At 42.0% G+C, this 26,917-nt stretch overlaps 1 protein-coding gene and 1 long non-coding RNA gene across 4 annotated transcripts in view; one reads left to right on the top strand and one right to left on the bottom strand.

The window, feature by feature from the left end:
• Window positions 1-78: 78 nt before the first annotated feature.
• LOC119034455 lies at window positions 79-26,773 on the bottom strand. Its single transcript, XR_005079570.1, has 4 exons — window positions 26,643-26,773; window positions 25,621-25,775; window positions 750-1,035; window positions 79-646 (listed from the first exon to the last, which is right to left on the bottom strand). It is a non-coding gene; the product is annotated as an uncharacterized LOC119034455 (long non-coding RNA).
• esrrb (estrogen-related receptor beta) overlaps window positions 26,720-26,917 on the top strand; it is a 46,699-nt gene continuing 46,501 nt past the window's right edge. The window contains exon 1 of one of the 3 annotated variants that reach the window (XM_037125484.1): window positions 26,720-26,917. The gene's annotated coding sequence lies outside the window, so the exon portion shown is untranslated. The other 2 variants (XM_037125483.1, XM_037125482.1) reach the window with 2 other exon arrangements.

Genomic DNA, 26,917 nt, shown 5'->3' with positions numbered 1-26,917 from the left:
TATACAGGTATGACCAAAATGGATAATTTCACTTGATAAATTAATTCAAAAGCACTTTGAGTGGTCAGTAGACTGGAAAAGTGCAATAGAAATTCAAGTCCATTTATTCATAATTGTAATACAAACTTAGCATGTAGTAATACACTAGAAATGTATAAAAATACTGTATATAAATACAATTGCATGGTAACTTGGATTGCACAACATACATGTAAGTCATACAGCCCTGTCATTCGCTCTCCTCATGCATGCTTGCTCATTATCTCGTTGCTGTCAATCCCAGAAGTTTCCGCAGATTCAAAGCGCAAAAAATGTCCATCAAGACTTCCCATATCACATCACTTGTCAAATTTCATCTGTCATAATTAACATCTCTCCTGATTTAAGTATAATTTCCAAGGTTCCTTTACTTTTTCCAGCATGAAATTTAAGTTAAGTAAAGTGAACATGAACATAACTGTGTAACACACAAAAACGTACTTAATTTTAGTATATTCTGTATGTGTACTAACAGGTCTTGAATCTTCATGAACATTTTATGGGTCCTTGAATGTCATGGAAAAGTTTTTGAAAATGTCCATGAATTGCATCTCCTGTGACAGCCCATGTTTTAGTGCTGCTCAGTATCATCCTGTTCTTTTCCCTCCTGCGTTTTATGAATGCAAAAAGATGGGGGAGAGGAAATTAATTTCCAATAAACGCTTGACAGAGTGGCTTTTGTTTTGTCCGGGACACGTGGTTTGGCATACCTGCCAGGTGTTGTGCGGCGCGAACAACCCCCCCTTCGCCCCTCTCCTGCCAGGCCTCGTGCTCCGTGGCAAGGTGCACGATGAAAGGCCTCGGGTGGGCCATCAAAGGGCCCATTGAGATCCAGCCACGAGCAGGACAGAGGGCCACAGTGTGGACCGTGGAAATGTGACACCCTCTGACAGAAGCTCCATACAGCCCACTCAGGGCCACGCTGACAGGCTCGCTCGCAGGGGATCAGGAGCTCTCTCATTCACTTGTACTGACTCACTACCTGCTGACCCCAGGCTAAAGAGACGGTTACAGAGACAGAGAAAGGGATGTTTACAGTCGGGGAGACAGTGACCTGAAAGGACATGGTTTCATAGATAATCTTAAAATGTTGTTTTCACGTTCCAGGTGTTTTGAGAGATTAGATCAAAATCTTAGGGGCGGACAGACATTATGACATTGACTTTTTATGGAAAGATACTAAAAGAAAGACGAGCTAGAAAAATGACTTACAAACATGTAAAACAATGGGGACTCCACATTTTTTTCACTTGATTAAAACTTTTGACGACTTAATCTTTAATGAAATGACTATTAAGACACTTCACACTGAACCTGACCTTAAATTCCCTGTATCAATATCACAATCAGTTGTGTCACATCATGGTTTGCTCTGACGTAAATAAGCATATCTGATTCATGAATGATGATTGAAGAAGGTGTAGGCAGGTGTGTGTGGTAAAAGGAGATTCTTGTATTTGTCGGTCATCATTGTGTCAGTCAATGGATCAGCACATGCTGGCTTCATTTTCTCTTCCCCCCGCCCACCTTTAAATACTGTTCCGGTTAATTGCAAAAAGTAACAAAATGTGAGTACATGACTTATTTGAATCAGACAAACAGTGGAAAAGATCTGTTTTGCTATTTCATCATACAAAACTATTTGTACCTTATGTACTACACTAGTATCCCCTCTATCTGACCAGAAATGAAAAAACTTTTACAGGGATATATACATGTTGGACATTTTCTCAAGCAATTTATATAAGTATACCTATACTACATAAGTAGTTATGATGGAACTGGGTCAAATTTTTACTTTTACTTTTGATATTTTTAGAATATTTTGTTGCTAAAACCAAAATTTCTGTGACGGCAGTGTCAATAATATATTATGGGGACATTCGTAAGCCATAAAAATGCATTACTAAAGCTTTATATCCCACTTCATAGACATATCCAGATCTCTGGATGAGCGTATTCTGATCCAGTTAGCTTGCAAATATTCAAACAGTTTGCTTGATCTTCTCCGTCCCTTCTGTATATTCTCTTTTTTAAAAAACATCTTCATATCAAAAATGTTTTCCCCCTGTAGTGGGCTTGTGATTATTATGCCATCTCTATCTGCAACTGACACAACCTCTGATAGAAATGAATGTGCGATGACATCATCAATATGCAGATTTGTGTATGATGCCATTTGGTGACCTTTACCAACTCTTTGAGCTAATGCTAGCTACTTTCGTAAGAAAAGGGTTGGCAAGAACTGGAACTGCAGCTTTTGTTTGGCTTAATTCCTCAGTGCCGAGGTTGTTACTTGGTATGTTCACTGGGTAAACCTGGTTCCCTATCGTAGTTAACCTGCCTTTAAATTACTGGCCAATGGAAAAGTCACCTAAAGACATAACAATTCATGCTGCGCGGGGACATGGATGTGGATCCATCAAATTGCTTTTGAACGGCCACTGTCATCCTCAGGGCCTTCGGCATATCGCTGTGCCAAACAAAATTCAAGCACTTCCAGACATCTTTGCTCGATGGAGATTTGCCACAAAAGCGCTGCACGCTCACTTCAAAGTTGAGGATCTCTCAGCAGAATGATCTTATTAACCAAGCACCTCCTGAATGTCATTCCCACACAGATAAAAAAGAAGCGTGTTTTAATGAAGCGTAATATAACTTTAACTGTGAGTCTCTCAAATTAGCAGCGGCCGGGTCATGACTGGGCTGCTGCTCTCGTCGATGCCCTCAAATAAGCCTCACCTGTCGGGCAGTAAAAGAGCATGCAGGACCTTTAATCATCAGCAAGTGAGCGGTGGCGATGCCGCTGTCCCTGAGCCCACGACTACAGGTATTAATAGACACACACTTGACAAACGGAGGTTTATACTGATCGAGTCATGCGACACTTGAATGTGTTTATGTTTTTTAATCAGCTTCAGTGTAATATGAAGTTGCTCTGATCAGTAAATATAAAAATGAAACGTAACATTGCTTCAGGATACATCAGTTGTTTGCATTCTAGTTAATCTCGATCCACATGAGGCGAATAAAACAAATGAATTCAATTTATCAACCCCTCAGTTCTCGTAAATAACGTGAACAGCATTCAAACCCCCAACTTGATTGCGCCATCCTAGCCATTCAAGCTCATCACCTTTAAAAGACACAGCCTTAAATAATAAGAGTTGTTCATGTTGACACCCTGGCTGATGTTTGTTGCTCAGTAATATATTGCATCGGCAGAGCAGAGCAGTTGTCTGCGCTCTGCACCTGCACCAGCCATTCAGCCTGAAGTCTATAAATCCTGCGAGCTGCGAGGAATCACGGAGCTGAAATGTTCACTGGACCCTGTGGTTGCCTCTTCTGTCACCTTACACCACATGAACCCCCAGATATGTGTTGTTTTTTTCTTGGTGCATATATGTTTGTCTGTGCACTCTGGAGCCTTCGCATGCGGCGGTACTTTGATTAGCTGCCCTCGCCACACGAGTGGATTCCAAACCGCGATCCCACACCCACCCTCCCTCCACCTCCCTCTACGCCTACCCCCAACGCCACGTGCCACCGGGCTGTGCATATACAAATCACAACGGCCTTGTTAGCATAGTTTAGTGAAGATGTCAGCTTTACGAGGGCCAGGATGCTTGCTATGCGTGTCAGGGACAGCAGGGGAGGGGCTGACCCACAAGGGGAGTACAGAGGGGGCACACAAGCCCTGCACTGTAAATTTAGGTCTGAGGTATGGGAGCTGTGAAATGACAGGCCCAGACCTCTGTGGAACAGTGTGAACCCATGCCGCACTGTGTGATTTAACAGGGACACAACAGAGCAGGCAGAATTGAAACTGAGAGAACAGGATCCTCTTATCAAACAATAAAAAAAACCTCCCTTGTTTTCTGATATATCATAAATAATAATTTGATCATATATCACGAAGATGCCTTTTCCTGTGCTCATAATCAAACCTACGATAAATTGACATTTGCTCATGAGTATTGTTTTGAGTGTGCACACATGTGTGTGTGTGTGTGCAGGGGGTGGGGGGGTTGCTGGCATCATTAGATTGTTAATCTCATTTCCTTTCTGATGATTGAAAATGGAGAGAGGCTCTGAGTTTATCAGGCAGATAAATGGACGGCCCATCCTCTGAGAAGATCTAATCTGTCATGCGTCAAGGCTCGGGTTCACCTGCCGCCGGATAATAACCATGTCGAAGGGCACTGATGATTTAGGAGAGCGCGGCTCTTTGTTTGCCTTTGCAAACACCTGATGGTTTCATTAATTAACCGGCCACAATTAGCGAGCCCACGTCACCGCCAGGTAGACTCCTTCAAGAGAAATATGAGATATTAAAAAGCAGGGAGGAACTCTATTAGAGCTGACCTTTTCTGTGAAATTACTGATATTTGAGATTTAATTCAGAATTCAATGAAAACTTCATTTTTATTCTCACGGCTGAGGCCCTTTCTGTCTCCAGTCTGAAATGGGGTCTCCTGCAGCCTGCAGGTCGTTAATTATGATCTTTATAAATTAAATTAAGAGGATGTCACTGCTTGATTTTTTTTATCTTCCTCTCCTACAGGTTAAAGGGTAGATAAGATATTTATCACCTCTTGACTGATCTCTTACATATTAATTGTAAAACGCAGCAAATTCCCAACTTAGCTCTCTGGTACATTCTGCTCTCAGTAATCTGGTAAACATTTATTACACCTTACCAGAGTGCATTGTGAATATCCTTGTGAGCTATTTAAACAAACGGCCTTTCTTCCTCTGAGGCTAAAAACAATCTGCGCTCCTCACTTGACAGTTGGGTAAAATATTCAGCGAGTGGAGCTGCCTTTGACATGTGACAGATACGGACCCTGGGACAGAAAAGACAGTGTAATTTTGAGGGTATCCGTCCTGATAAAAATGCCTTTGGCAAGATGATGCGCAGTGTATTGTTACACAGTGATGTTTTAAGAGGTGTAATGCTCCAGTTGATTTCAGGGGAACTGGGAGTACTGTTCGTCCTCCGTCCTCTGTCACTATATACATCACATTTCTGTTTCACTCTTTTCTCTCTCGCCAATCTTTCACGTACTTTTAAACACAAACGCACTAGAGCACAGGCGCCCGCCGCACTCATCTCTCCGATTCCTTTGACTCAGGGCCACTGCAGCTGCCTGCTCTCATCTCATCTTATCTCTCTCTCTCTGTCTCTCACACACAAAACACACACACACGCAGCCACTGCCATCCCCTTGCATTTATTTATTCGTTATATTTCCTAATTCAGTTTGACGAATGAGTGACAGCTTGACACTTCATTCGGCAAGATTAATAGAACGACACAATATTTACGTGGCAGAGACAGCCAATTATCCCACCATCTATCATCCAGATTATCTTTCTGATTGAAAACTACTCGTCCATGTAATCGGAATTATTTGGAATTAGAAGGGAATTTATGGCTTCTTGTGTCACTTTTCCTGGACGGTGGTAAATTACAAATATTAGATACATAAAGAGAGTATAAGAAATGGGATAAATAGAGGCCTGGAATTAATGTCACAGGACTCCATTATTTATTTATTTTTTGCTGGGTGCATCTGAATGAAGTCAATTTTACGTTTATAGGTTTCTTTCACACATAGTAATTCATATCCTACTACATTTTCGAGGGATGCACCGATATAGCGCCCTAATATTGCCCAATATTTTCCTTGCTGACTGCTTTCAATGTGTATGTTGGTGTATTGTGAGCTAAAAAGGCTTTTAAGGCTTTTTTAAAGATTTATTTTTCACACAATAGAAGTTTATAAGAAAGGTTGTTTCATGTGGTCTCGTGTATATGATTGAAATTGTGATTTTTATCAGTTATTTTTTCAACAATGAAGATTTCTGTCATAAACCCCTCAGATGTGAGATAGAGACACCATTCACCTCGTTACAAGACAGTGTACCATCAACATGATTTTGAAGCTGTTATTTTACGGTAAAAAAACGGTGCATGAGCGTTTTCTTTGCCAGTAGACGTAGATATATTTGATTGAGCAATGAGTTACTTTAATCAAAAAGCAGCATTAAATGTTCAACTTTGAAGACAGTAATGGATAGATCTTATCAACGGAGATAGCCTTGTGAGTATTGATCTCTGGCTATGTTTTTAAATGTCCATCTCACTCAAGGCAGAACCGACATTAGTTTACTCCTTCAACCTCTGTCCTTCAGCCTCTGTTGATTAATTCTCCCGACTCATTCTATCTCAGCCTACAATACTTTGTATTCTGTTTTCATACATCACCTTTTCGTAACAGTCTCCTCTCAAACTTTCAGCACTTGATTAATTTACCTAATCTCATAGCTCTGCTTAATGTCTTTGAGTATCTACTTTTCATAGCCAAACCACATTTTCATTCTGTTTTTTAATGAAAATGAAAAGAACAGAACAAATGAGGTGTACCCGCAGACTGTATAGGTATGTGATGTGGTTGTCGGTATGTCGCCGGATCAGTCGCGAAACAGCGGATGGACCGGGCTGACAGTAAAGCTCCAGCACGTCTGCGCCTCACCGTAGGAATCAATACGCCCCACTTCTGCAGAATTTGAAGCTCCTTTTTAAACAGCTATATCGTAAATTAAAATAGACTTATAATGTAATCTGTTGCCAAGAGTGGTCAATAGCTGAACCAAAAATAAATGTACCTAATATTTGTTATGGTACATGAATTGACTGAGCATTTTTCGCTGTAGGTCTTTAGTAATGAAATTTGGAAAGTGACGTTTCATCCATTTAGTAAATCCTGGCAGTCTAAAAGCCTAGCACTCAGTCATTTCTTGTTTTAGAAATGGTGAAAATTGCCACATATAACAATGTTGCTGGGGTTTGATTTTATTGGCCAGAGTGCGTTCAGACTTGTAAATGGGATTATGCCATCCCGATATAGTGCCTCAACAACTAGCTTGTTTATTTTTATCCTCTTATTAGGGGAGTTGAATCCTTAAAGGGTGCCAAAATTATCCTGCAAATCGCTGACAGGGAAAAATGAAAGGTCTCTAACGGTTATTATAAGCAATCTGTCTGCATTGAAGCACAATGTGACTGCTGCGCTTGCGATACCAACGAGGTGACCTCAGTGAGATGGGGAGGAGAGACGTGTTGAAAGTCAGACACACCGTCTGGATGGGACCACCAGGAATATACACACACCTCACACACCAGGTTTACACTGTATCTACCCTTAAAAGGACACTCAGCATGGCATTCATATGACTGCTTCATACAATATATCCTTTAAACTTTTGTGTGGTGCATCATCTGAATATTTGTGCGGTTAATAGTGTGTAGGAAAATCACAATCGTACTTTATTTTGTCGTCAAGCTGTACTGTAAACTAGGGTTGTTCTGGTACCGATAATACTGAATGTATCGGTGAGTTTGCAAGTTTACGCAGCAGTGGGAAAGGACATCATTTATTTACTGGAAACAGAACCCTCCACTTCCTAGCCACGCACACCTGTATACAACACATGGATTTGTTTCTGCACAAGTGGCCAACATCTATAAACAGCAACTGACTTGTGTGACTTTAAGCACATCCACTGATAAATATATGTACAGTGGGCTCCAAATGTCTGAGACCACACTGACAATCTTTAATATTTTTGAGATAAACCGGAACTGAATAAAGTTTAAGGATTCCGAAATGTTTGAAAACATGGTTTTGTTATGGCATGTAAAATAAAGATATTACACTATGTCTGAGTCAGCCACACATTCAAACAAACTGAACAACTCAGTGCAAATCTCCTTGATACTAAGGTCAACTTTCCTTGAATTGTAACCCCTCCATTGAAGTATGTGTTAAGATGACACTCAGGTGGATCTGGTTAACTCATCAGTGTTCCCTGTTACAAATACAGCTGTGCGTCAAGTTTCCAGCTGATCATTGCTTACTAAGTAGCACTGTGATCGCTTGGCCAGGGCTCCAGGATGCTGCAACTTAATATTTACATTGCCTGAAATATAGTAGTTTATTTTTCAAACAATTGAGGTTAACACAGTTCAGTTGAGTTCCTTGTTGTGTGTAATTTAAATGAAGAAAAACATGTAATTCCAACTTTAATCCTGTTGTCAATAAAAATGCATTAATGGGTGCACCTAAAAAAAAAGTTTCAGAAGAACTCTAGTAACTAGAAACACATATTCAAAGCACAGCTGTAAGAGATAGAATGAGATATATACAGGGGCTTAAACAGAGATCCACAAGATTCAGATGAGTAAGATTATCAAGAACAAAATAGAACAAGCCATAGTCACAACACTGAAGAGAAGTCAACATGTCAGTCAAAATCATTGTTTTGATGTCTGCCTCACGATCACCTGGAGATCCATGAGTCTAACTTTTGACGGCCAAAAGAGCAGTCATGCTGTTGATTACATTATTTCAATTTTAAAAATAACTTAACTTTTCCTTTACCAGCGTTGTTCATGGATAATTCAACTGCTTTACAGGAGACTGAAGGGGTTTTTTTTTTTTTTTCGGAAACAGAAATAGTTTGCCTACTTTCAGAATATTTTTATATTCAACACAGGAATTTGTTGAATAATCACAAAGGAAAAGGTTGCAGGAAATTCACTTAACGCTCCACAGTCTGACTGTCCATGTCGTGCAGATGCTCTTTGTTAAATTTCTTTATCACTGATGGCTGCAGGCTGCCAGAGGAGCTGGTATTTTGGATATATCTCATGAGCTGGTGGAGTCGGATCCCTCAGCTGGTTGACTCCTGGGACCCCGGGGAGCAAATTAACAGTATCGAGCTCTTAGCTTCCCCCGTAACCTTTCCCCATCCTGACTGACATTTGTGTTTTCCTTTGCCTTGGGCCTGGGCGTATGGTGGCCAGTGAGAAGATGCACAGAGATGCTGCATATGTTAAAACAACCGCCTGCATGTGTTAGCGTAGGGTTATGTGACTGTGTGTGATGTGGGAATGTGTAAATATCTATACATGTGTGTCTGTGTTTGTGTGTGAGCTGGTACAGCTGTTGCATGGGGGAGGGGGAGTTGGGCTTCCACTGCTGTGAAACTGAAACTGTGTGCAGGAGGCTGCTATAGCAGAGGGGTCGCGACCTCAGAACACGGCGCAGATTCACAACTCTGACTGGGACGTATCTAGAGACCGGCTGATGAAAACAAGAGAGCTGGGATATTGTTCTCCAGCTGAGAATCCTTGTCATGGTCTTGTCACATTATCATTACACTGCAGTGAGTACTCTGTATCAGGACTGTGTATTCTTGTTATTTGTACTTGATCTACATGTTATGCTACTTTATACCTCCACTCCTATTGCATTCATTTCTAGCAAATGTCAGACTTTGTACTTGGTAATTGCCATGTAAAATGATAATGTAACTGTACATTTTTTCATGTACAATGTAAATGTAACTGAATACATCTGTTCTATTCTAAATGCAGGACTTGTTCTTGCTGTGGTATTTTGCAACATCTACTTTTACTTAAAGGCCGAATAGTTGGATTTTCAATTAAAAACTCAGACAAAAGTAACCTCAGTCATCACTTATGAAGCACGTGCCATGACTGTATCATCTGTATCGTTTTCGTGACATTTCCTGACGTCAGACATGGTTGTGTAGCCCTCAGCCAATAACAGCTAAACTGTGCTGTAGCCTGGTGGTACGGCTGTAAAACACAGTTTACTTTGCTCCACCATCTTCATATTACTGTTATTGATCTTGCATCACAGCAAATAGATGCATTTCAACATTGAAAACATCCTGTGGTTTAAAAAAACAAATGGTATCAAAAATTCATTGTGTCTTTCTTTCACTCACTTTTAAATACATGCATGTGCTAGCCAAATCAAGATTTTAAAGACAGGAGCCACTGCTGCTTTTTGTCCACAGGGGCCACCAGAATAATAAAAAAAATAAACCCTAAAGTTTTTCTTATAGCAGCTTTTACAGACAAACAGGCTAAATAAAGTCAAATATAAATTTGCCCCCCAAATCATATCCGAGTTGCTTGCATTTACATTGCTTTTAAACTATAAATTGTACACCAAAGTGCACGTCTGTTTTATTGCTGTGACTAGATGATACAGCTACACCGAAAACAAGTGTAATTGAACTTTCTGAGGAGTGAAGGGGACGCTGTGGATTTAAGTTCCCCGGCCAGTTGAAGGGGTTTGGGAAAAGAGGGATGGAAATACGGCTGGGTATATGAACCTTACAGTGGAGCTGTCATGGTGCTAATGGAGGAAGTGGAGCAGAGGGTCAGGAGTCCTCAGCACCTGTGTGGAAGATTAATGACCATGGAGCCACGGGAGGCGAAGACGGACAGAAACAGAGAAACTCTGAAACAGGCCTATCTACTACCTCAGAGGTCAGGCCTGCTTGAACTTTGCTCGGGAGCTACGATATTAACTGTGAGTGTGAATGTGTGTGCTCTGCTGTCACTGGTGTTAATCTTTGAAAATTACATAAATATAATTCACTTCAACAGATATCAAAATGCGCCTTGCAACATGTAAGGTCTATGATAGAGTGGTGCGATTCATATTCAGCACAAGCTGTTGTCCCTTTAGACCATAAAAAGGTGCTCTCAGGCAGTGATGACAGCAGAGACCTTTATGATTACCTCAGTAGCATGTAGCGCCACAGAAAAGAGATATCATCATTATCTCGACACAAAGGCGGCCCTCACATTGTTAAAACAATTTGCTGCTTGCTAATGTAGGCTGTCAGAGCGGTGCACAGGTCTAGTTCCAAGAGTTAAGTTGTAGGCTTTCTTTTTTTTTTTTTTTTCCTCCTCCCCGCCCGCCTGCCTGGGGAATCACGGCGGGTACGAGGCTCATTTCCTCATCAAACACAGGACGAGTGATTTGGAATATTTATGAGGCTCCCAATTTAAGTTAAACATTTAACAAAAAAGCATCCGATTAAAATGAGACAGCAGAAAGGGTTAAAGTCCCCGTGGGCAGCCAAGGCTAAAAATTAAACACGGGAATGCTGGAGATGAATTAAAGTAGCCAGTCTAACAGAGATTTCAGCTCAGTGGCATTACTGTATAGAAGCAGTGGTGATATGGTATATGTTGAAACAAGCTTTTCATTGACTGTGACCAGAATTCTAATTAGGTATGAAGTGATAATGCTTTGATAACGTGACTGCGAGATCATTTTTGAATAATCTGCATACTAATGTGAGAATTTCACATAAATGAGACGTCAGATGAAATATGTTAGGAAGTAAAACAAGAAGCAAGTCCTGAAAAAATATATTTATTCGTCTATTTTATGACATTTGAAACAAGAAAGGACGCTCTGCTGATCATTATGTGATACAGTTCAGTGTTAAGCTTGGTTATTGATCTCAATCTCTCTAATCTGAACGTTGCTGAATGAAAATAAAAAAAAAACCTGATAAGCACACAACATCTGATTGTCGAATACAGATGACTTATGACTGTTTCCTCTAGTAGTCCTATCCCAATAAGGATATCAGAGCTAGTAACCCTGCTTAGGTCAGAGGGCACGTGTAACACAATGCCATATTGACTTTATTGATAATCTATGGCTCCCTTTCATTCTTTTCCTCCACTCGCACTTCTAGTCTCTGTAGCAGCACATCAGTGAGCTGCTGAGAGGGAGGGGTCAGCCAGCTCCTGCCCCGCTCAGTGACTCTCTCTACTTCCTGTTTAATCACCGCTCCCTCAGGGACATTCTGCCATCCATCTATCACACCAACAAAAAGTTCAGGTGCTCTATACTTCCGAGAGATCAGGCCAGGTCTAAGTGTGTGTATGTGCATCTACAATGTGCTTTGGAAACAATGGTTTCCCTGAGATGCACATGATATTGTGAAAAACCACCTCTATGTGTGTACAGTATCTGCATGGTGCATTTATCTGTATTTCCGTGTGTTCAGCGCTGTATTACTGTAAACAATGTCCATGTCAAAATGTTAGTTTCCACAAATGCTCCCCTGCAGAGGAGGAGTGCTGTTTGTTTCTGTTTTCACTGGCAGCCCTGAGGGAAGTGACTCATGCCTCAACCACTGAGACACCGCCTCAGGCCATCATATGTTGCCCTCCAAGGTTTCCCAATGCTATCACCATCCTCTAGTGTGTGTGTGTGTGTGTGAGAGAGAGAGTTTTCATGAAAGATTTTCCATCCATCTATCTGTTTGTCTGTTTGCCTGTCTGTCTCTCTTCTAACAGAGGCCACATATTGTTGCATGAATTACTGATGCAGCAGTCGCAAACAGTAAAGTTACACAATTCTCAGACGCACATTATAGACAAGGAACCAACATTGGATGAAAACAAAACAAAACAAAAAAACAGGGGTCCAGACTAACTTTTTTGGTTGCAGTTGCACCTGCACATAATTTAATATTTATATATTTTAATTTTCTTTGCTAAACACTTAACAGGAATAGAGGGGGAAAAAATGTTGTTTTTCATATAGATCACAGCACACGCAACAAGAAATTGCAATAACCTCAACTGTTTAAAACCTGTTTGACTACTGGAAATGTTTAGTTGCACCCTAGAGCCCTGAATGCATACTTTCATTTTATCTTAACATCCCACCAACTGCAGTCTATATAACCAATAACTGGCAATCCTACAAAAAAAATCAGTCTAATTAGTATTTACCATTTCTGTATTCTACTGTAAGGTGATTCTATATTTTTTTATTTTAAGTTTGTATTTATGGAGATGAATTCAAAGATGGTGTATCCTGGAGCAGCTAACAGTGCTAACGAATTTACTTTTTTTTCATAATACAGCACAGAAGCCTCCTTTAGCTCGGTAGCTGCTGACAATAACTGACAGTCAGTTAACACCTGTTAGTGCCAGGCGTTGGGAGAAATTATCACGGTGTCTGATTTATTATAATGCCCCCTTGGTTGATGCAAATGGTTTTCTGCTATTATCTTGTAGCCTGGAATGAAGGTCTTCCAAAGGCAGCCCCCCTATTGTGGCAGTGTGATCTCATTTTCTCAGCGGTGAAGCAAACCGCTAGCCTCCCTCTGATCCACCTGGCAGGAGGGGAGTTTGGACTGAGACAGGCCGGCCAGCCTACTGACCTCTGGGTAAAATCTGTAGCTGCGCTGGGCAGGCAGCCGGTGTGGGCCAACGATGGGGCACGAATGACTGAAGCAATAGGGCTGTGATTAGCTGACATGGCGGCTGGGTTTTGCAAGCTGTCCTATTCTTGGGCGTGGGTGGGCAAAGGGGCAGAGCGGCTAAAATGGGAATGAATGTATTGATCCTGCTGCTGTTATGAGAATGACACGCGCAAGCTAATTTTTACAGGAGGGGGAACACATTGCTGGCGAAGGCAAACTGTCTGTGACGTAGATAAGCTCCTAAAGAGCGCATGGAGCCAGTGGATGGAAGAAAGATGTGTCCGTGATTTAAAGGAATAGTTTGCCATTTTTACAGTATTTCTTTTTTTTAAAAAAATACCTGCCCTTTTCCTGACAGTCTCCAAAGACAACTTCTAAGATGGTTCAGTGCAACAAACCTACAAATGTGAAGGCCTAGTAATATCCTGTACTTTTTGCTAATTGCCTGGCAACCTCAGCTCTTGCAGCCAAGACACGTAAAACCTAGAGGTGTTGGTATCCACATTTTGTGAATTTTTAGACTGAGCCAGGTTAGCCATTTCCCACAAGTCATCTATGTTACAACAAGAAAGTAATTAAGTGTATTCCCCCAAAATGCCCAATGCCAGTGTTTCTCAGGATACCACCATTCAGTATGAGCACAATCACAATAAATGTATGGAATTATGTAGTCATTATGCGGTAGTGCTATATGATGGCTAGATGGGCGATGTCACAACAAGATCCCCGCCATAGTGCTACCAAGCTGTCCTCTGCCACCTCTCCTCGCTGCCCTTTAGCGCCCATGGGAAGTGAGCTGGTCCAATTGGAATGCTGCAGAGTTCAGAGGAGGCTTATTCTCACTCACGCCACTCACTGAACTCCTCCACTCTTTTTGCATAAAGTAATTGCTGTCAGGGAGTGTGCACTGCGGAGAGTTGCTTGGGCGCCACAAGCACAGAGGGTGAGATTAGGGAATAAAAGAGCTAAGTCAGTGCTACTTAGGCACTCCCAGATCCTGCGTCTGTCATTGTGCTGCCATGGATGAGGGCTGACAGTGATGAATATTGGCCAAAAGTTGGTATTCCACATGATGATTTTCCCTAATGAGAATTGATGAATGCGGGAGGGAGGGACTCGGGATCTTGTGATGAGAGGAGGGACCACTCATTAGAAGCCAGTCATGCTAAGTTGAGCGGCTTTAAGGTGGGCAGGACTGCTGGGCTGAGCTATGCCACTCCAGCAGTTCTTCAGAAAACATCAGCTGATTTTATTGATCAGTGCTGCCTCACACAGAAGAGTGTCAAATGGGATATATCCATAAGAGGAAACAAAAATCAATAAGCAAACTCCCCCCCGTGCACAAATAGCATTCAGCAATACTGTCCACATAGCAGAGCGTTTATTAGTCGTGTGTCAGCTTCCACATATGTTGTCAGAGATCTATAGCAATTGCTGAATCCATATGCATGAAGCTGCGATAAACACCTGGGCGTGGGACAGTCATGGGCCTCTGCTGTCCCAGCTGCGGCCACATCAGCCGGGGAAGGGGAAAAGGGCCGCTGGTCTAGCAGATGGCAGCGTGGGCTTTGAAAAGCCATGGCCCTGAACGAGCCCCAGGCAGCCCCAGAGGCCAGCACTTAGCCAAAGCTCCACATGTGGCAAGCCAGGAAGGACATTAAGTGGATAATAGTTAATAGTGAACCAGGTCATTTACTATCATGTGCGCACTTTATGGAGCAAGACCACGAGTGTGTGCAGAAGGGGCCGTGGCTCAGCGAAGGTTTAACTTTTAGATGCAGATAAAAGTGCTAAATGATCACACAGAGCCATTTGCACACTGTCACATTCTTGGATAAACATTGTGCAATACTTCAGGTGCTTTAATGGCTTGTTGTTGGGTAGATGAGAAATGCATATTAGTGGAAAAGTTGCTCTTTCAGTCATATGACTGACCACGGTTTATGGCCTTGCTCATTTCGCCATTTTCTACCCGATATGTTACTGCCCCTCTCCCTTACAGGGCCCAGGGCCATGTGATGTGTCACTCCACTATGGTTAAGTATAGATGAAGAGATAGCCTCTTTAATATCCAGGAGCTCATTTCACAGTGGCTGGCAGGTCACAGCACGATGACAGCTAAACAAGCTAGTCCACAGGATGGAACATAAGCCACACAGAGCATGTGGACTGTGGCCTGAGTGCACAGGGGCACAATCAAGATGGATTGTTTTTAATATACAGCTAGTGGTGAAAGCATACATGCATTTGCCAGTTGCTCATGTAAACAAGATGCACCAAAAGTGCATATTTTAAAGTGTAACGGTCTCCACCAGGCAGAACATTTTAAGTTTCTCTGTATTTAACTTCACTGTTAAGGACAGTCTGAATGGTTTTTTTCCCTCCTCTGTCATTGGCAGATGTAAAGCAGGGATATCTGGGGACACATAATAGGATTGCCTTGTCTACATTGTATTTTCTCTCAAAAGTGAATTAGGATATCTCTTTTCGTCACATGGGGAAATAACGTATCCAGTAGTTGCATTCAAAAGCATTTAACCACTTTGTGCTGTACTCATAATTGGATTTTAACTGCAGGTCCCTTCAAACATCTAGCCATCACCATCTCCAATATTGGATTTTTCAAATACTTGTATTCATGAAGCCCTCTCTTTATTCCCTTCCTGTTGAAACGACATGATTTTTAATCAGCCAATGCACAAAATGTCTGACTGCACTGGAGTCATTAAACCTGCCTCTAGACAGACACATGCACATATCCCACTGACTGCAGAGCCCATTAGAGAGATGGAAGATTATGGACTAAATGAAGCCATTAGTTACGCAAACCTAATGATCATCTTATTTGTATGTGTAACTCTGATCCATTTCCCCCGCTCAACTCAAATATTTCTTCCCTCAAATGATTTTGGAGGAATTGAGTAAAAACAACAGCGGCGTCAACAACAAAAACAACATCAGGACCCATAATGAAAGGAGCGGAGGCAAAGGCACTCAGGTGATTGCATCCATTACCCCTCTCCACTATATGGACCCCTTCATAGGGATTACCCCTGGTTCCAGAGAGGTTGATTATTAGACGCTCGCAAAGGTTTCGTTTGAATCGCCCCAGTTAAACGAGAAATTGCAGGCTGAGGAGAGAGGCTAATAACAGTTATTAACCCCGTGCGGGCGGCGGTGTAAAAGAGCGCCACAATAACGAGGTGCACCACCAAGGTTTGAGGCGCAGCGCAGCTAGCACACCCCCGAGGAGAAGCTAACTTATTAAAATAATGAATTAGCCGACCAGATTACTGCAGCCTGCGGCAAAGGCAATTATCCCCCTCCAAATCCCTGGACAGGGCTCCCTAGCGCCACCATAAAACAAGTGCTCAGAAAGCTGGAGCCCTGCGCTCCACACAAATGAATAGGCTGTTAATTAGGATCTCTCCCGCTGCGGGTAGCCTTCCCACTGCCATAACAGAAACCACTTCCCCGACAGGGAGAGGAGGAGGGGAAACAGTAATGGGAGGATACTGAGCGTGTGTGACTGCAAAAGATAGTGAAATATTTAAAGAGTGAGAAAAAGTGAGACTGCAAATAGTTTCACTAGGAGGAAAAAGATCCATAGAATGACAAGGCATGAGCTAACTGATGGAGAGACAGGTGGAGTAGTTGGTGGCCCCAACTGACAGCTATGTGTGAGGCCTCTTTGGAGACAAACAGGGTTAGGGTTAGCATTTAGTCCAAGCCCAGAGCTGTGAACTTTGTTGAATATTGGAAGGCTTTATTGTCCAAGGTCAGGTTCCAGTCAGCCAGTATCAGTATCACAGCCTTCCTTCAGTAACTAAACCTCTGGAGTAGACATGTTTTACACAACAGAAATTCTCACAAGTTGCCTCTAAATCCCACACTGCAAAAACATTATCCAAACAGTGTGAAGACATCTATGTATTTGTGTTGTCGAGATGCCAGTTGAAGTTAGCATTCTAACCATCTAATCCTGTCCTGCCTCTCAATGCCACCTGCCAATGCAAGTGGCTACAGTCCAGTTGCTCCGTAGTTTCAGATACACTGTAGCAGATATATCCCAGCTGTCAGTGTACTAGATGAACTAAATAAACTCAAAAAAATTTCAAGAAATGAAATGCTCCTTCTTCTCTTCTACTTACTAAATGGAAGGTCCAATCGTACGCCTTCTAAATTCAAGTTTCTCTTTTTACCTAACTAGACTAGCCACACTTTTCACCTGCTGCTGATGTGTGACTCTCCTAACCCAACCTGCCGTGTCTTGTTGTCCCCACCATCGGAGTCCAACAGGCAGGCCACACTGGATGCATGAGAAGCACATAACATCTTGCTTTTCATTTCGGTGTCCATGTCCATCTTCTCACTTGTGTTTCAAGTAATACGCTGGCGATCCAGTCAGCTTCTTTTTCACAGGAGATTGCGATATTGTACTATCAATGTTTACTTAATGATTTCAATTAATAAAGTAAGTAACTAAATCAACTTTGTAGATTTTGATACATTACAAGCAAGACACACTTTGTATTTATTTTTGTGTTCTCTTTTTATGGAGCAGTGCAACATTTTTAAATAGAGCAAAAACTAAATGAAGATCACATAAAGCAGCTAGAATTCCCTTAAAATAAGGAGTTCTACTGTCCCCGCTGAAGAATCGGTCCTGCCACGAAGAAACGGTCGGGCAAGGATGGAAGGGAAGTAGGCCAGTGGCCACCCTGAAAAAGAGCCCGCTGTACTTCATGACATATATACAGCCCCTAATGGTTATAAATACTGAAGTACCACATGGTTGACACCATGAACCATATATGGCCACCTTCTGCGATCACCTTCCAACTCCACATCAGTAGAAATCACAAAAAGTTTTGAAGGCTGGACTCACCTTGTCCTGCATAGCTACCGTTACACCGAGCGAGGGAGATAACTGTCAAAGTGGAAACTGTGCCAGAGGGATAACTGCTGCACATAATGTAGATCAGCTGCTGCTTTGGTGTGGATGATCTATTGTGCATTTCAGTTTTAAAGTCTGTCCAAAAGAGTCTTTAATATACTCGCTCAGAAGTCACGTTTTTCACTATGACTAAAGATTAACTTACAGATATATTTGGATGCTTCAAGCAATGTGCAAGGTTGTCTTCCAAGCAGCGGCGATTACTGTATAATCAGTCTTTATTTGCAGTGATAATAATGTTGACTCCCTGTGGATTTTCATGTTTTCATGGGGAATACTAGATCCTGTTTTGCCCGTCGCAAAAACTGGCTTGTTATGGAAATATTACTCTCTTGGGTATATTATGCCACTTTTAATTAGAAAATAGCATTGTATTTACGTTACACTAATGTGAAATGCCTTTCCTTTGCACCATACGGCGCTATGTTTACTGTATATAGTCGTTTGAAAAATGAAACATTACCTATTAATAGTTTGTAAAGCATACTCTTTATAGTACAATCTGCTCCCAAGAGGATGATTATATAGTCACACAGTATGCAGGGCACGAAACAAGACATTATGCCAGTGTACTGTATGAATATGCCTGCAAGGCTTGACATGAATGCAATTTCATGTAATTTGAATGCCTTTCATGAGGCAAGGACTCTTTTGAACTGTCTTAAAAAGCTCATCCACCATGGTAGCTGCCAGTGGCCCTGGGTACAGAGGAGTCATGTCGACAGGCCCAATTAATGATGGGGCGTCTGAGAGTGAATGAATGAGGAGCTTTGAGAGGATTCCTCCACCTTAAATCCCCCTGTGCTGCTGCTCCCAGACTGCCTGTGAAGAACAATCAAACGGCAGCAACCCCCTCCTATTTATCACTTTAAGACATTAGCCAGACATGGGCCTGAATATTAACCAGCTCCTTTTCCAGGAGAGTTCCACACCAAAGGCTGCGTGTGGCAACATACATTTTTAATCACAGGGGAAAATGAGGCCTCTCAATCGCTCTCATCTATTACTGTGTGCTTAACTCTCCGCATTTTTTCTCCAGGGCTCTCAAAACAGGAAACAAGCTGTCATTTTTGCTGCTGCTTTCCTTGTGGTTTCTGGTTAAATTTTAATATCCTTTAACAACATTTTATCAAAACTGCAATGATCATGATTTCATACTGAGTTTCATTCTGCGGTTTGCTGATGGATCCTTATCCAGTACGATTTGTTTGTAAAGCAGAATCTAAACTCTCGCACTGCCTATATTGACAATGCTGACAGAGTTCATTTCCCTGGGTTGACTGTACATCTTTGTGCATAGGACAACTGGGCTGAGGCAGTGGAGCGTGAGCCAGGCCTCCACAGCTTAATTGGAGTCATGTTCTCCAGAGCCTGGAGCAGCTCCTCTCCCTGCACCGGCCGCTCTGGTGCTGGGCCTGTGGCGGGAGCAGGAAGGGTAGGGCACGGGTACCAGGCATGCAGGGAGGTGATCTGTTCACCCCATCCTCTCCCTCTGGGTCCCCCCCACTGTGACACATGGCACCCTGGTGACAAGGTCACTCCACTGTTGTGGCACCACAGGGGGAGCTTGCCTTATTATCAGGAGAGAAGACGTTCTTAAGAAGAATCTAGAGGAGAATCTGATCTCCAATCACACTTATTCACGCAAGACAAGGTTTTTTATGTCTAGGAGGTTTCTTTCTAAGTTTTTCAAGGGTAGAAATTGATTTGAAATGAGTTAGAAGATATCAAATTTTACATCTTGATAAAAAATACTGGAATTGATATAATTCTTAAATTCATATTTATGTTTATACTCATCTTTAAGATTAGTTTTAAATTATATTTAGATACAGAAGGGGAACTCATTAGCAATCCAATAAAATAGCTGTCCAGTTAAAATAACTTTTTAAAAGCTATATGTCCAAACATTTCTAAGAGCGGATGGATTTCACATTACGATTGTTGTACAATGCAGCAAACCCCCAAATATTGGTGTATTGGCCTGTCTTAAATGTGGCCATGACCCACTGTTAAAGCTTGACAAAACAAAAATTATATGAAAATGTAGACTAAAGTGACATGTATTGCAGGGTATTGCAAGTGATGTTGATATTATTCATAACGACTATTCAGACTCACTACAAATGTCAGTCCAATTTGTCTATGTTATATGGACTTTTATTTTGAAATATTTTGCTGATTTCATTTTGTGTGCGTTAAAGTTTTAATTTTTAACATTTCTGCATTAAAATGTTTAAAAACGACCTTTACTAAATATTTGGTTGCGTTACTAACATCCAAGTTTCCAAACATGACTAAATATATAGGTAACTTTAAAACATTTCTTTAAATACAGACATTAATATGTCAAAGAAAGACAAAACAAATGAATCATTTTGATTATGTGTGTGTTAACAAAATAAAATGAAGTACTAATAGTGCCCTGAAGGGAAACATACTTTTGAACCTTCCAAAGGCTTGAAACAATTTAATGCTTATGAGACAAGCAATGAAGCAAATTTTTGGTTAAGAAGTTAAAAAGCTTTCTCTGCACTATTTTTCCAGTGTCCCATTTGTTTAGGTAACCATTTATTAATCACTGTTTAGTGAGGAAATTACTAAAATCAGTTAAATGATGTAAACCATGCATGAGCTGGCAATGCACTGCCAGCATTTATCAATCACAATCTCTCTCACAGTGTAAGAAAGTGGAAACTAAGGAAAGTCATTTTGTGCCCAATGAAAGTTTTCCTCTGGAAATTTTGCCTTCCATTAAGAATCGAATTAAGCGCTGGACCAGTGCCTTCGGCAAAGTCCACCCCCCTCGAAATACACACACTCACACACTTCTAATTTGTGATTTATTATGTTCTAGATGTGTTGGGAGCATTGGTGTGCTGTTGAGTGAGCGGTGGTTTATCCGCTCCACAGTGGGCATAGTATGTGTGTGTATGTGCTTGTATTTGCCATTGCATATGTGTCACAGAGTGGGGGTGAAGCAGAGTATGCAGCCATCATTCACTGCTGTGGGTCAGCCCTCACACGTGACAGCAGGTGACCAGTGTCAGACAGGAAAGGTCACAGGCCTGCAGTCTGCACTCACTCCCAGTTAACAGAGCTTAAAAAAATCCTGTTTACATCCCGGCAAGATTTGACTTTATAAGACAGATTATCTGCCTCTCCTGCCGTCATGGTACTGTTCTGAGGCTTGGGTCACGATGAGATATAGCACTAGCACTTGCTAGTGCGGCTAAATGTGCAAGCTCACTTTGCCTCTTTGCCTGATGTGTTCTCTCTGTCCTGCTCTTCTCTGTCACTGTTTCACTTTATTGTCCCTTTGTCTCCAGAATTTAGACAGCACGTAGCCTTTCTTCCTGGCTCGTCTGTCTGCATGGACCCCGATGACAGTGAAGTCTGCAGGCAATGTTTTTGAACATCTTTCAGCCTGGCTGCTCTCTGTGGGAGTCCTCTGACTTGAAGGTACTACCTTATTTGTCTAATGCGTGATGCACATTTGACATTCACCTGTGTGTGCCTGCGTGTGCCTGTGTGTATTCATGTGTGTTTGTCTGGACCTTATTCTTGTGTTCACAGGCCCATTAGTTAAATAGATAAAATGGCATTGTTCCTGTTTCATCTCTGTACCGCCTGAGGGGTGTTTTTCCTTGATTGCATTACAATCACAGTAAGCTTTCCCTCATTAGTGGTAAGCATGTTTTAATTTCTTATTTTAGACAGGGAAACACATGCGTGCACATGGAAACACTCTTTTTGTTGTAAGTGCAAGAGGTTAGATTTTAGTTTTCCTAGGTAAAAAGCTGGTTGTCTTGGTTTTATTTTTCAGGGAGGATAAAATCTGCTGGGTGAAGATTAGCTATGAAGTTTAACGTGGGAAACCTTTGTACTAGCCCCTCCATTGTGGGAAAAGGGCATTGATAGGAAGGCAGATAGAGCTGATCAATAGGTAGTGCAGTTTTCTCCCCAGGCCTTCTTTCATATCTCTCCCTTGTTTGTGTTTTGAAGGGGTCGGGGGTAGGGTCTGGTAAAGTGGTGGCGTGGGCGGGCTTCTGCCCCTTTATCAATCAGGATTTTAATTACACACGTCTAGGGCGACAGCTAGATTAGAAACCAATCGACGCTATCGGCCACAAAATCTAATTACTGTTTATTGACAGATAAGGGCAGGCCCCCTTCACTTTTCCAAATAAGATAAACCTCCCCCCTCGTACACAATGAAGAGCAGCGCATACTGTCCATGAAAGACTCTATGATAAGTAAACCCCCACCGCAGGATTCCTCTATGCTTATGGAAGGACGTTGCCTCTATGGACTTCTCTGTTTTAGATGATGCAGGATCAGTGCGAGGGAGCTATATTACACACCGTAAAACTGCATAAGCTTTGTAATAGTAGAAGACTTTTTCCTAGACAGTAGACAGTGCTGAGGTTTTGTTCCTGTAGAGCTCATCTCTGCAACCTTTAACCTCATGTTTCATAAACTCTAGCTGCTCCTTTTTTCCCAAGTTTCTCATACACCAATGGGGTCTTAATGATGAGTAATGAGTGACCTTTAACCCTGCCGAACACACACAGGTGAAGAATCCCGTCTCCTGTAGACACACATCTCCCCAGAGGACAGTCCATCCTCGCCCCCCTTGATGCCCTCCCCTCTGAGCTCGAAACACCCTCCTCACCCGTGGTTTTACAGCCTCCGTCACCACGCAATGCACTTTGCCTTTAAAGCCGAGAATCTGCCTCAGGTAAATATGGAGTAAATGATTGGATTATTGTTCTTTCATTTGGCTGTGTAGTAATGGCTGGATTATAAACATTGCACAGTATAGATTTCCTGTCAGATCCTATGAATCAGACATCCTTATCTCATTTCCAGACTGCCGCTCCAGCGAGCGCTGCCATCTCCCAGCCAGGGAGTCTGGGAGAGCATGGGGAAGCCATAGGCGTGCGTGCACACACACATGCAGACATGAACATATACAGACAAAAACATAAACAGACAGACAACCAGACAAGCACACACAGCCGCGCACATTTGGGTTAGCGGGAGAGAGAGGGAGGGAGACAGAGAGAATGTTGTCAACCAGCACAGCACAGGCACTCCAAAGTCCATTCGAAGATTTCAAAAACCACTTAGGCCCCCTGTCCATATTTGTTAAGCAAGTAAATCTAAGGGCTACGGCGCACTGAATTCAAAGAGAAAGAAGAGACAGCGATGTAGAGAGCATGAGCGAGAAGGGGAAGGGGAGAAAGATGTCTCCTAAATGAAATTTAGGCGAGTGTGGGATGGAGGATGGCAGACAGCAGGTGGAGGGAGAGGGGCTTTGGACCCTCTGATTCGGTTTGAAATATGTTTGGGTTTGAATTATGCTGTATTTTTGACCAGGACAGGAGATTGATGCCTGATTCGTCTGATGGTTGGACATCATATCAGTGGTTGTGTCTGATATGTTTCATGTTTTGCTGTCTCTGCCTGCCTCTCTGCCTCTTCACTGAATTTGTTTTCACTGGATTACCAACAGTGTAATTGGGTTACAGAGCTGTGTGGATCAGTAACTGCTGCACGAGCAAGCTTTTGTTGGAATCCATCAAAACTCACCAGAGGAGTATGGAAAGTCAACAAAACAACACTGACGAAATTGATATTACGAAAATGTAGCGTATACGTATATCCTTATGTAAGAGCTGACATGTATTCTAAAGCTTAAAACATCAAAAAAAAATGTTATCTTTTGTTCTTTTGAATTAAAAAGGGCTTGAGCTCGATTTGTGTCATGGACACACGTTCCAGTTTGGCCATCAACATCAGACGGAAGAACCTATGGTCACAGTGACGTTGGCTATCAACGTAATTTATTTAATGGTGACATTCAGAAAATCATAAGAAAAGCCCATGAAATTACGTTTGAAGTGGCAAATCAGTACATTTCAATACTACAATATATAAATATGTTTTTGTGAATAATATAGTGTCTGCAGAGACCAAAGACAAAACAAGTGGATATAGCAAATTGACATGGTGTTACCCACTGCTTTGTGGACTACTGGTTAGAAGCCTTGAGTCTTTGAGTCTTGAGCCTTTTGGAAGTTTCAGTCTTGGTGGTTTTAAGCCAGAACTGATGGTATTCAGACTAGAGGGCGGAGCTAGGGACGAGCAAGGGATTTGTCACAATCCGAAGTGATTGGCTGCCCACGTTGAGTAGCCCATTCACGAGCAAGTCTACCGTCCTGGACAGCTCAGGATGGAAACTCCACTTGGACAAAGATGTGAACGTCGAAATTTTCTATGCTGTGACAGGCAACCACACACAGTTGTAATCATAATCATGAACTCACGTCAAGTTGGATAACTTTTCTCATAAGCTCACGTGCAATTAGTGGAGCCGTCCCCTGCTGCCCACTTGAATATGAATGCTGGTACCATTGGCTTCACTTGACCTGGGCAAAGACAGCTACTCTTTTTTTTTTTTTTTTTTTTTTTACATAAACCAACACTGATTAGTCTACCAATAATTTTCTTGGCTAATTGGCATGTTAATACAATTCCAGAAAATGTGCATTATAATTTCCTCATGCACAGGCTGACATCTTCAAAATGCTTGTTTTGCCCGACCAGCAGTCCAAAATCTAAAGATATCCCTTTGTTTAAAAATGACATAAAGCAAAGAAAGACGGCAAATTTCACATTTGGGAAGATGTAACCAGAGAATGAAAAATTGTATGTAAAAATAATTATTAAAACATATCCCAGCTGATCAACTTATCATCTTATTGTTGAAATCATTGAGCAAAACTCTTGAGTGTAGACACTAAAGGAAGGATTTTAAAACTCCATAACATCACAATCCATCAGAATGACTGGTCGACATCTCATGGCTCTTGCTTTTAAAAGAGGACTGTGTAAGCCAGTAAAACATTTTTAAAAATCACATTTGAATTCATAAATTGAGTGATATTCTTCTTCACAGTCTGGATAATCTTCCTGTGGGTTGTTGAGAGGCGCTCACTGCTAGTTAATACACCTAACAGAGGGAACTGAACAGGGCCGCTGTTGTCACTCCTTAGTGCTGAAGCGCTGTGCCATTACATTTATAGATTTTCTCTTTGATGGGATAATTTGGTCTTTATATCTCTCACAAATGAAGTGATCCTCAGTGCTCCTTGCGCAGCTCAATGTGCAGGTCCCATTTTCAAATACAGTTAATTGCATTTGAAAAGAATCAATGATACTTTCACGGTGACAATATCATTCTTTTAATGTCACTTAATTTCCTCAGTGAAATGATTACATCAATAGCCTGGAACCCATTTCTATCTTTCAGCATGAATTAATCTATTAAGGACAATAATTACACGTTTGTAATGGATATAGGTTTTTGTCCTCAGAAGTAAATGCAGTCGAGTCTTCATTGTGCGCCTGGTTGTTGGCACTGTCCTGACTGTCATTCATTCAGTTTATGAATTACACTATCACCCTGGGAAAAATAAATAAATAAAAGGTACCTCTGCTGCAGCTCCTTGGTGGCCTTGTTGTGAGATAGCCCTCCCTCTAGTGGAGATGATAGAGTTGGTTACTGCTGTCAGATGGCTTAATGCTCCCCGGTCCACAGCTGAGGCAGTCAGTCAATGATGGATAATCAAAATGTGAGCAGCACAAGCTTTCATGAGACAGGATAAAACAGACAATGTTGAACAATTTCAATTATTGTTTACCACATTACTTAAATAAAATGGGATCCAGAAGTTTAAGCGTTATACCTACAGCTAAAATACATCTTCACATTGTTTTTACATACACAAGATTTTTTCTGGTGTGTGACATGTTTTTCCATAACAGTGTCAGTGGACCGCAAAATAAGGCCTGTGGACCCCCAGGGGTCATGCAGAGGGCGGATACACCTTTAATTTCACCCTCATGTTAAACAAATGAATCTTACTTTATTTTTCCTGTGATGGCTTTCACAGTATCTCACTTGCAGAAAACTACATGCCAAATTCCATTGCAGAAAACACACATTTAGATAAAATTAAACAGGGTTTGTAAACACATGGGTTATGTGATACAGCGTGTGTGATCTCTGCAACAGACGCAACCCTGCTATTGTCCTGTTACTTATTCATCAATTGTGGAAACAAACCGACTGCTGTGGTGTTGAACCTTTCCACGTCCGCCGTCACCTGCCATTTTTCTCAGGTGAAAAAATTACCTCCAACCACACTTTAAGGCTTGAACCAAATTTAGGGCTAGTGGTGGTGGGGGGGGTCAAACAGCTGGAAACAGAGCACACGAGTGCGAGGTATGAATAAAATAACAAAGCTCGAATAAAACGCTCAAAATTTTGGGTCTTTTTTTTTCTTTCATTTTTAACACGCGTTATCAGAAACAAAAGTGGTATTTAAAGTCACGAGACATAACGGAACCGTTACGTTTGTAACTTATTTATCTCTGTCTCGCGCGCGCGCACACACACAAACACACACACATACACTCACACACTTTGAGTCACATTTGACCCCGCGCTCACCCGGGTCCTGCTGCCGGTGCTGGAGGTGTTTGGTTTAGCCACAGGGAGCGCGCCGGAGGAGGAGTTGATAGGGTAGCTGCGGTGCGTGACAGTTGAACGGCGCGCTCAGGCACACAGAGCCGCACCACCAGCAGCACCAGCACCTCCACCACCACTACAACCTGGAGACACCCACCACCACCACCACGCCAACCTGGAGTCAGCACCACCACCTGCTCCGCCTGCACGTCTACCTTGCGCTGTGCTCAGACCGGGATGTGACATGACTTGTCCAA

The sequence above is a fragment of the Acanthopagrus latus genome, chromosome 16 (genome assembly GCF_904848185.1).
Source record: "Acanthopagrus latus isolate v.2019 chromosome 16, fAcaLat1.1, whole genome shotgun sequence".
Lineage (NCBI taxonomy): Eukaryota > Metazoa > Chordata > Actinopteri > Spariformes > Sparidae > Acanthopagrus > Acanthopagrus latus.
This window is presented reverse-complemented; position numbering and strand designations above follow the sequence as displayed.